Source organism: Humulus lupulus, chromosome 5 (assembly GCF_963169125.1).
Source record: "Humulus lupulus chromosome 5, drHumLupu1.1, whole genome shotgun sequence".
NCBI lineage: Eukaryota > Viridiplantae > Streptophyta > Magnoliopsida > Rosales > Cannabaceae > Humulus > Humulus lupulus.
Window position 1 is genome coordinate 130035053 of NC_084797.1, and position 11848 is coordinate 130046900.

General features: G+C 34.5%; 1 non-coding gene across 1 annotated transcript; it reads right to left on the minus strand.

The window, feature by feature from the left end:
• Positions 1-9019: 9019 nt before the first annotated feature.
• On the minus strand, positions 9020-9126 carry LOC133781022 (small nucleolar RNA R71). The gene has a single exon (XR_009869820.1). It is a non-coding gene; the product is annotated as a small nucleolar RNA R71 (small nucleolar RNA).
• Positions 9127-11848: the final 2722 nt, after the last annotated feature.

Genomic DNA, 11848 nt, shown 5'->3' on the forward strand with positions numbered 1-11848 from the left:
CTGCTATCTCGAATAATAAATGACATAAATACGATGCAACATGGTCATTAATGAGTGTATAGACAGAGTCTCTTGGGATCCTTCAGTATGCGTTATATCTAGGTCTTCATGAGTTGAATATTTCATATGAGCTCAAGGTTGACAACTTATCTGAGTCTAAGCTCGTGCTTGATAGTTATCTGACCCCAAGCTCGTAATAAGTCTATGACGCCTAACATTAGATCTGGCCATTATGAATCTCGAGCTGCTCACATGGTTAATAATCAAATATTCTACTTGGTTATCTTTCCACGTATTTACCTGCCAGCTGTACCCGAGTTGAGTGAATGAACTCGTGCTAAAATTAGGGTACAACAAATTCCATAACGAAATATTGCATATAAATAATAAATACATTAAAATGCATAAATATAGAGCTTATATGAAAGCAAAAAAATATAATACATTAAAATCACTTGCTAAAATATATATATAATCACATAACGGAAAAATCAACAAAAAATATAGAAATCAAATAAATACATTACATAGTGGAGTCCCATAAATAAATATAATCATATAAATAACAATCATATGGCTAGTTCTTTTGGAGTCCCTATGTATATATCTTAATACTTATTATTACAAGTAATCCACTGTAACGTTTTCTAGATAATGAGATACCTTGTTACATTTATTTCCCTAAATCGTGTGGATGATAATATTTTGGTCTTCCATCACCATTTACGCTTTTTTAAAAGTATTCTATGCTTAATTCCAAGTTTTCAGTGTATTTTTTTAATGTAAAAAATTGGTAGTTAAAATCAGATACTTGGAGACTTGTTGTTGTGCTTCCTTGCCATTGTTTTCGTGTTGATGTAAGTGAAGGGCGGTAGATGTCGTGGGGTGTCATCGATGTCGAGCTCGTGGTGGTGGTGACTGCCTAACGCTCGCAGTAGAAGTAGTGATTGTCGTTGATAATGGTGGTGGTGGGGAAGGTCACTAGGTAATGGCTGGCGGCTGCTTTTCTTGATGTTAGAGAGATATAGATGATAGGGTTTTCTACTTGCCACTTATACATGTATAGTTTATATTATTATATAAATATCCATACAAATTAAAACATACATACAATATAAAGATATATATATATGGGCTGGTTGGGTAACAATAACCTATAGTGTCTCCGGCTCGTTTCCGAACCGTATAGGCTCAACCTATGAATTTGAATTCTGAATTGGCTTCGACCCACTAAAATATCTATCCAGTAACACCAAAAATGGATTGGGTTGATCGGGCTATTCGGCACAGTCTAATTTTTGTACACCCCTACTTAATATTGGAAGAAAACGCATGGAAAGCATAACCTAACTCTGAACTAAAGAAACACACATAAAATAAACATACTGGTCAGAAACTGTCGCCGCTGCAACCACCACCATGACCACAACAGCCGCCACTAGTTTGCTAAAGTGAATAGAGTTACAACTGATATATTGATAGTTGTATTATCAGTCTTTGTGTTAGGCCTAGGAGAATAATAATAAGGTCCTTTGGTACCACGGCAGCCACCACCAATATTTGGGGATTGACTTTTTTTGCTAGTACTGTTTTGGGCTGCTGAATCAACTAGTCTCGAATGCACCAAAATATTACTCCCAACTCTACTTTTCTTTCTATCTTTCTTCTCTTCTTTACTTTGGCTCCAAACGAAACCCATGGCTAAAATATCTTCTCTCTCTCTATCCTTCTTCTTAATTTGTTGTTTTTATCACTTTTCGAAGTGATGGAGGGATGAATCTGCTTTATTGTGATTTACAACTTAGGATTATCTCTATATTATTTGTAATTTGGTAGCCAAAAGTGGTTACTCTCTAACAAGCTCACACATTATTATAAAAAAAATATTGATTTTAAAAGGGAAATTTGAGTTTTTATGCTTGATGAGATGTACTAAATCAAAAAAATGCTAGCATTTCTAATCATTTCAAAAAAATACCAAATCTTTTGACAATACCCAAAATACCCCTCTCATAATTTTTCCATCAACTTCCTCTTCTCTCTTTCCTCTTCCGTCTCTCTCCCTCAACCCATTCCTCTCAACTCTTTCTCTAGACATAAATTCATGGGTAAGGTAAAATATAAGAGAACTCAATGTAATAGCAAGTATTCCTTACTTAGGACACTAAAATAATGCATTTCGAACAGATCTGTGCATGATTTTTTAGTTTTTTTTGCGATTTTTTTCAAATCTGAAACTTTGAAATCTATAGAAAATCGACGTGGTTCGATGGTGCTCAATGCCAGCTCGATGGAGCCTTCAAAATCAAATTTTTTATGAAAAAATCGATGTTGCTCGATGGTGGTTCAATGGAGGTTCGATGGTGGTTTGATGGTGTTCGATGCGATTCTTGCAAGATACGTAATTTTTCACTCGTGTGTCCGTTTGCAGTGATTTTTTTTTTAATTTTGGGTATTTTTTCAAGATCTACATGTTTAAGATGTGTATATACACATTTGGGAAATATAAATCTTAAAAAAATGACAAATGCAAAACTTACCTCATGTTCAAGATATGTTTTGGTATGTTTTCAAGTTCTGAACTTTGAAAATATGTATGTGAATATCTAAAATGTGTAGATCTCAAAAAAATACCCAAAATAAAAAAAAAATCATCCCAAACGGACACCCGAGTGAAAAATTATGTTTCTTACAAGAATTGCATCAAACCACCATCGAACCATCATCAAGCAACCATCGAACCACCATCGAACAACCATCGAACCACCATCAAGCAACGTCGATTTTTTCATGAAAATATTGATTTTGAAGGCCCCATCAAGGTAGCATCGAATACCATCGAGCATCCATCGAGTTAGGCATGATTTTTGAGTTATTTTTCAGATTTGAAACTCTGAAATATGTAGAAAATTGATTTTTCTCGATTGTTGCTCAATGGTGCTCGATACTAGCTCGATGGGGCCTTCAAAATCAATATTTTCATGAAAAATTCGAGATTTCTCGATGGTCGTTCGATACAATTCTTGTAAGAGACATAATTTTTCACTCGGGTGTCCGTTTGGGAAGATTTTATTTTTATTTTGTGTATTTTTTTGAGATCTACACGTTTTAGATGTTCACATACACATTTTCAAAGTTTAGAACTTGAAAATATACCAAAGCATATCTTGAACATGAGGTATGTTATGCATTTGTCATTTTTTTCAAGATTTACATTTCTCAAATGTGTATATACACATCTCAAATGTGTAGATCTTGAAAAAATACCCAAAATAAAAAAAATCACCCCAAACGGACACCCGAGTGAAAAATTACGTATCTTGCAAGAATTGCATCGAACACCATCGAACACCATCGAACCACCATCAAACCTCCATCGAACCACCATCGAGCAACATCGATTTTTTCATGAAAATCTTGATTTTGAAAGCTCCATCGAGTTGGAATCGAGCACCATCGAACCACGTCGAATTTCTGCAGATTTCAAAGTTTCAGATCTGAAAAAAAGCACAATAAAAACCCAAAATGCATGCCCATATTTGTTCGAAATGTAGTATTTTAGTGTCCTAAGTGATGAATACTTGCCATTACATTGATTTCTACGATATTTTATCTTACCCATGAATTTTTTTTCTAGAAAGTGAGTTGAGAGGAATGTGTTGAGGGAGAGAGAGGGAAAAAAGAAGGGGAAGGGATGAGAAAAATTATGAGAGGGGTATTTTGGGTATTGTAAAAAGAATTAGCATTTTTTTGAAATGATTTAAATGCCTAGTATTTTTTTGATTTATAACCCCTCATTAAGTATAAAAACTCAAATTTCCCTTTTAAAATTACTTTTAATTGAAAAAAATCTTTAAAAATAGATATTATATTTAAATTTAAAAATATTAAATAAAAATATCATAATCAAATATGTATTTTAGAAGAAGACTTAATTGAAATCTAAAGGAAAATTTTCACCTGGGGTTGTTTTTTTAAATTTTATTTCCAAAAATAACGTGCAACATTATATTTACAAAAATATCATTTTTAATACCTTATTTTTTAAGTTTATCTTTTGACTACTATGTAATAAAATGAATTCTAGACAATATTTTTTTTAACTAATTCTCTCTCCTTTCTCTCTCTTTTCAATGACATTAAAGAAATTTTCGACCACACCGTCGGTCATTTGGGATCATTTTGATATGTGGGAAGCATATATTTTTTCGCCGTCGTCGAAGAAAATGACCGGAATTAAAAGTAATATTTTAGTTTCTTTTATATTTGGTTTACCATCTTGCAAGAAAAATTACGTATCTTGCAAGAATTGCATCGAACACCATCGAACACCATCGAACCACCATCAAACCTCCATCGAACCACCATCGAGCAACATCGATTTTTTCATGAAAATCTTGATTTTGAAAGCTCCATCGAGTTGGAATCGAGCACCATCGAACCACGTCGAATTTCTGCAGATTTCAAAATTTCAGATCTGAAAAAAAGCACAATAAAAACCCAAAATGCATGCCCATATTTGTTCGAAATGTAGTATTTTAGTGTCCTAAGTGATGAATACTTGCCATTACATTGATTTCTACGATATTTTATCTTACCCATGAATTTTTTTTCTAGAAAGTGAGTTGAGAGGAATGTGTTGAGGGAGAGAGAGGGAAAAAAGAAGGGGAAGGGATGAGAAAAATTATGAGAGGGGTATTTTGGGTATTGTAAAAAGAATTAGCATTTTTTTGAAATGATTTAAATGCCTAGTATTTTTTTGATTTATAACCCCTCATTAAGTATAAAAACTCAAATTTCCCTTTTAAAATTACTTTTAATTGAAAAAAATCTTTAAAAATAGATATTATATTTAAATTTAAAAATATTAAATAAAAATATCATAATCAAATATGTATTTTAGAAGAAGACTTAATTGAAATCTAAAGGAAAATTTTCACCTGGGGTTGTTTTTTTAAATTTTATTTCCAAAAATAACGTGCAACATTATATTTACAAAAATATCATTTTTAATACCTTATTTTTTAAGTTTATCTTTTGACTACTATGTAATAAAATGAATTCTAGACAATATTTTTTTTAACTAATTCTCTCTCCTTTCTCTCTCTTTTCAATGACATTAAAGAAATTTTCGACCACACCGTCGGTCATTTGGGATCATTTTGATATGTGGGAAGCATATATTTTTTCGCCGTCGTCGAAGAAAATGACCGGAATTAAAAGTAATATTTTAGTTTCTTTTATATTTGGTTTACCAAAAAGTTTCTTTTCTTCTTTGTTGTATTTAAAAAGTAACTATGTAGTTGCTTTTTAATTTGGTTAAACAAAAATTCATAATAAAAATAAAAAATGTGTATTTTTTTATTATAATATGAAATTAACTTCTAAGTTTCTTTTTTGTTTGATTAATAAAAGAAATACTATTATTTACACGTAAATTACATTATTGACTAAAACGTGAATTAAAAATTTTCATTAAAAAAAGTTACTATATAGTATACTAGAAATAACTTTTGATGGTATGCTATTTATTAATTTGTTAAACTTTATTAACTCATTAGTTCATAAAACAAGTTTAAAAATAACGTAAAAATATCTTAAATAATAAAATACTATAATATAACTTTAAAAAAAATAATGTGTAGTTTAAGAAAAAAATTCAACAAATAACCAAAATATATATAAAATAAAATTATCTAAAAATATTTTATTTTTGTGAAAAAGTAAACAATTGGTAACTTATTACCATTATAAGTAACCAAAATGTTATTTTTGAAAACCCAGAAAAATGAGAATTTCAAGATTTGAAGAATGTTTTCTATTCAGGTATATTATTTTTTAAATTTAGTATTTTTTATGATGTGGCAATGTATTTTTGTAAACAAAATTGTGTAGGTGCCAAATCTAAATATTGACATGTTTTATTGTAAAGATCCCAAATCTAAATATGAGCAATAACACATATTACCGTGCCACATTTTATTAATTAAATCTAATTAAAGATTAGATAATATAGTTAACAATGTATTGGAAACTAAGTAAAAAAGAAGAATTAAAACTTTACATATTACACCATATTTTACATCTTATTTTCAGAAATGCGGTAGCTCATTTAATTTACACTTTGACCACTTTTACATACCAATTTTTTTAAAGAAAATTTTATAACCATTTATTTCTTATGTTGACATGTTTTTGGATTTTTTGGTTTTTTTACTCCTTTTCTCTTCTCTCTTTTACTTAACTTAAAAAAAATGTATGATCAATTGATCTCAAGAGTAGTACCATCGCAACCGACTCTTCAAGGTGATCATTTTAATATATGGGAAGCATATATTTTTTGATGTCAACGAGAGAAGATAACCAAAATAAAAAGCAACATTTAGTTTCTTTTTATATTTTGTTAACAAAAAAGTAACTAAATTTTAAACTTAAACAAAAATTTAATAGAAAAAAGTTTAGTCTAATTTTACATTTAAGAGAAACCATATGGTATTCTAAACAACTTCAAAACTATTTTAGAAACATTTCAGGTAACTTTTTTTAAAATTGATTTTTTAGGATATTGATTGGTAAATTAAGCATTAAAAAAACTATTTTTGGTAACTCACTAAATTCATTAGTTGATTTAAATTTATGTCGTATCCAAAAATTTAGTCATATATCATTAGGTAAAAAATTGGTATCTTTAATGATTCTAAAAGCAACGAAAAATGTAGCTTTTAAAAGTAACTATGCAGTATACTAAATAATATCATTTTCTAATAGGCTATTTATGGTAACCTAGAATTATAGGAGTAATGTTTTATGTTATATGATAACTAATTAGTTTCTAAAATAGACTTAAAGGTAACATAAAAGTATCTTAACTAATAAGACATGTAAATTACACGTGAGACTAAAAAAATCTATTAAAAGTCACTATGTATTATACTTGATGAGTCTAGTTTTTATGATGTCTTGGTGATGTTTTTAGTAGTCTTTTATTTTATTTTTCCTTGTTTTAGTGCGGGTTTACGCTTTGTTTGGTTGTTTTTGTGAATATCAGGAAGAATTGAGCATGTGGAAGGAAATGCCAAAGAAAGGGAAGAAATAATCGAGTTTTTCATCATATTTTGATCAAGAATGGTTCTCAATACCATTTGGAAGTGTTGGTGAAATTTTGGGATGAAAACTTGAAGAATTGAAGAATTCCTTAAGAGCCACGGCATGATCAAAGTAGGGCCGCGGCTAGGGGGAGAAACAGCAGCATGGTTTTTGAGGACATCTTCGGGCCGCAGCATGGCTAGGTAGAGCCGCGGCATGGATGGGCATTCTGCCCAGAAGACAATGATGCGGGCCGCGGCATGGTTTCAGAGAGCCGCGGCATTGAAAGGATAGTCTGCCCAGAAAGTTTGACACGGGCCGCGGCATAGTGTATGTAGAGCCGCGGCCCGCCTCTCTAAAATCTAAAAAATCCTAGGTTTTAAAGGACGAAAAAGAAGAGAGAAGGAGGTACGGACGAAGGGAGGAGTTCTGGTGTTGAAGGCTCAAGCTTAGAGTATTTTTACATGTTTTTCTTCTTGATGTTATCTTTAAATTCTGTTGTGATTAGCACTATGACTATGAACTAATTTTCTTTTTAGGATGTTCAATTGAATCACTTGAATTTCTATTATGACCTAATGCAATTTTAATTTCCTCTTCTTCAATCTTCTTCAATTCCTTATAACCTGTTCTTATAGATTGATTATTGATTGGCCATCTTTAGTCATATATATATATGTTTTTAAGTCAAAATCTGAGAAGTGAGATTTAATTATGCTGTGGTTATATTGGACATAATTCTAATTTAGAACGAAAGTATCTGAATTAATTGTGTAACTGTTATTAAGTTGTGGAATTTAATGCTACCTTTGTCGTTCAATTTACCATAGAAATATAGGAAATTGTCACCTAGGTTGAGTTTATAATTCATAGAATGATTATAGGCTGTTGTCTCAACTTGTTAATTGAATTAGGTAAAAATAAGAAGAATTCATACTTGGCATTAGGGAATAATAGGAAGGATAGTTGATGAGATTGAATATACTAATTGTTTCTCAGTGATTGAATTAAGAGTTTTTACTATTAGTTATTATGCTATTTAATTGTCGATTATTATTTCTGCACTTTATCGGTTCTTTTGCTGTATTTTACAAAAATCAAGAAGTTTTAATTCATCAAATAGAACAAGAGATTAATTGACTGGTAATTGATAATTCAGTCCTTGAGGACGATACTTGGTTTTACCATTTTATTACAAGTTCGCGACTGTGTGCACTTGCATAGCAAAAATTATCGCAACAAGTTTTTGGCGCCGTTGCCGGGGACTGAAAATTATCAATATCAGTCTAATTAATTTTTATTCTAATTTGATTTTAATTTCTCTCGTTTCTAATCTGTTTAGTTGCTTAATTTGTCTATCTCAGGTGAATTTTGGTATATGCGTGGCAGAAAAGGAAAAGCCACACTTGTTCCTCTGAATCCCGAGATCGAAAAGTCTTGCAATCAAATCAGAAAGAATAAGAGAGAGACCCAGAATTATGTGAAGATGGCACATAATGATGGGGATGGCAGGAATGGTCTAAATCCAGGAGTTGTCCAAGGGGTTCAGGCTCAGACCAACGCTGAGAGGAGTCTGAGAGATTATGTGCTACCCACTCTGACGGGAGTACAAAATAGTATATGCCCACCAACTGTAGAGGCCAACAACTTCGAAATAAAGCCTGCTATTTTACAAATGGTGTAGTCCTCTGTGCAATTCAATGGGTTGCCCTCTGAAGATCCTCACACCCATTTGTCCAACTTTCTGGAGTTGTGTGGAACCTTCAAATATAATGGGGTGAGTGATGACGCAATCAAGCTTAGGCTCTTCCCATTTTCTCTAAGGGACAGAGCTAAAAGTTGGCTGAATTCTCTGCAGCCAAACTCCATTGTCACTTGGCAAGATCTAGCTCAGAAGTTTTTGTCCAAATTCTTCCCTCCGTCCAAAGCTGCTAAATTAAGGGGAGAGATAAATAACTTTTGCCAGAATGACGGAGAGTCATTATATGAGGCGTGGGAACGGTTTAAGGAACTCCTTAGAAGATGTCCTCATCATGGCATTGAACAGTGGATGCTAGTACAGAACTTCTACAATGGTTTATGTCCGACAACCAGAACCATTATAGATGCTGCAGCGGGTGGCACTTTTATGAGCAAGAGCGCAACTGGCGCTTATGAGCTGCTGGAGGACATGGCTACAAACAACCATCAGTGGTCTGAGGAAAGATCATCAGGAGTCAGAAAGGTAGCTGGGGTGCATGAGCTAGATGCAATCACTGCCTTAACAGCGCAAGTAGCCTCTTTGACCAAGCAGTTGCAACAGAGTAGTGTGTCTGCTAATGCGGTTCAGATGGCAGTGAGATGTGAAATGTGTGGTAATGCTCATTCTGTCGATCAGTGCCCTATCTGTATGAATAACACCCCCATGGATCATGCTCAAGTTCAGGCGGTGGGAAATTTTCAGAGGCCACTCAATAATCCATTCTCCAACAACTACAATCCTGGGTGGCGAAATCATCCCAATTTTTCGTGGAAGAATAATCAAGGCCAACAACCTCAGTTTCAGGGTCAATTTCAGAATAACATGCCTCAGCCACCTATGAATCAAGCTTCGTCATCAATGCAGCCTAGGCCTCAACAATCAATGCCTCAACCTGAGAGACCTAATGAACTGCAAGCTGCCCTGTTGACTCTTACTAACACTCAGACTCAATTTATGACTGAGACAAGATCCTCCATTCGAAACCTTGAGACACAGGTTGGGCAGTTGGAAAATATGCTCAATAACAGACCCCAGGGAAACTTGCCAAGTAATACTGAAGTCAACCCCAAGGAGCAAGTTCAAGCAATCACTTTGCGGAGTGGGAAGCAAACAGAGCAGCCTAGACCTCCACAGGCAGTGGTTCAGAAAAAAGAGATGGGTGCACAGTCTGATTCAGAAAGGGTTACTGAAGACCATCAGAAGTCAGAACAGAGTCCCCCAGTTGTCATTGAGCAGCCAGTTAGAGTTCCATACCCTCAGAGGCTTAGAAAGACTACCCTTGATAAACAGTTTTCTAAGTTTCTTGAGGTGTTTAAAAAGCTGCACATAAACATTCCTTTTGCGGAGGACTTGGAGCAGATGCCCAGTTATGTTAAGTTTTTGAAGGAGATTCTGTCAAAGAAAAGGAGAATGGAGGACTATGAGACTGTAGCACTCACTGAAGAGTGCAGCGCTATTTTACAAAGGAAGTTACCCCAAAAGCTGAGAGATCCGGGGAGTTTCACCATACCTTGCACCATTGGCAAGTTTGAATGTAAGCACGCCTTATGTGATCTGGGGGCAAGTATCAATTTGATGCCCTTATCTGTGTTTAAAAGACTTGGTTTGGGGGAGGCAAAACCAACAACTGTCACTTTACAGCTCGCAGACCGATCGTTAACACATCCACGAGGTATTATTGAGGATGTTCTTGTGAAAGTGGATAAGTTCATATTTCCCGCTGACTTTATTGTTCTGGACATGGAGGAGGACACAGATGTTCCTATTATTCTTGGTAGACCATTTTTAGCCACAGGCCAAGCTCTTATTGATGTTCAAAAAGGAGAGCTTAAGCTGAGAGTTCAAGGAGATGAGGTGGTCTTTAATGTCTTCAAGTCTATGAAGTATCCGGTGGCTAGTGACAGTTGCTTTAGTGTGGATATGATAGAAAAGGCAGTCTCCAAGAGAAAGATGAGCAGTGATGCCTTAGAGGCAGTATTATTGGGTGATGAGGGCGATGATGATGAGGACGCTGAGATCAGAGAATGTGTAAACTGGATCAACTCTTTCTTACCATATTGGAAAAAGTTCCAAGAATTAGCGGATGCGACTGATAAACCGCTAACCTCCATTCAGCAGCCACCACCGTTGGAATTAAAGGTCCTCCCAGATCACTTGCAATATGCTTATTTGGGAGAGAATGAAACTTTACCGGTCATTGTGTCAGCTGACCTGTCAAAGGTAGAATTGGAGAAACTGTTGAGGGTTCTAAGGGAGCATAAATTGGCCATTGGGTGGACATTGGCAGATATTAGAGGAATAAGCCCAGCGACAGTGATGCATAAAATTTTATTGGAGGAGAATAGCAAGCCATCCATAGAGGCCCAGAGAAGACTCAATCCAGCCATGAAGGATGTAGTATTGGATCAGATTCTTAAATGGTTGGATGTTGGGGTGATCTACCCAATTTCTGATAGTGCATGGGTGAGCCCTGTGCAAGTGGTACCTAAGAAGGGTGGAATGACTGTGGTGAAAAATGAGAACAATGAACTCATTCAAACAAGGACTATAACGGGGTGGCGGATTTGTATAGACTACCGCAAGCTCAATAAGGCAACAAGGAAGGATCATTTTCCTTTGCCTTTTCTTGATCAGATGCTTGACAGATTGGCAGGCCACAGCTACTACTGTTTCTTGGATGGGTATTCTGGGTATCATCAGATCGCTATTGCACCAGAGAATCAAGAGAAAACAACCTTCACATGTCCTTATGGCACATTTGCTTTCAGGAGAATGCCATTTGGACTATGCAATGCCCCTGCAACATTTCAACGGTGCATGATGGCCATATTTTCAGACATGGTAGACCGGTGTATTGAGATTTTCATGGATGACTTCTCTGTTTTTGGCTCATCATTCGACCTCTGTTTGGGTAATTTAAAGAACGTGCTGCGTCGTTGTGAGATGGCTAATCTGGTGTTGAATTGGGAGAAATGCCATTTTATGGTGAAAGAGGGGATTGTCCTTGGCCATAAAATTTCA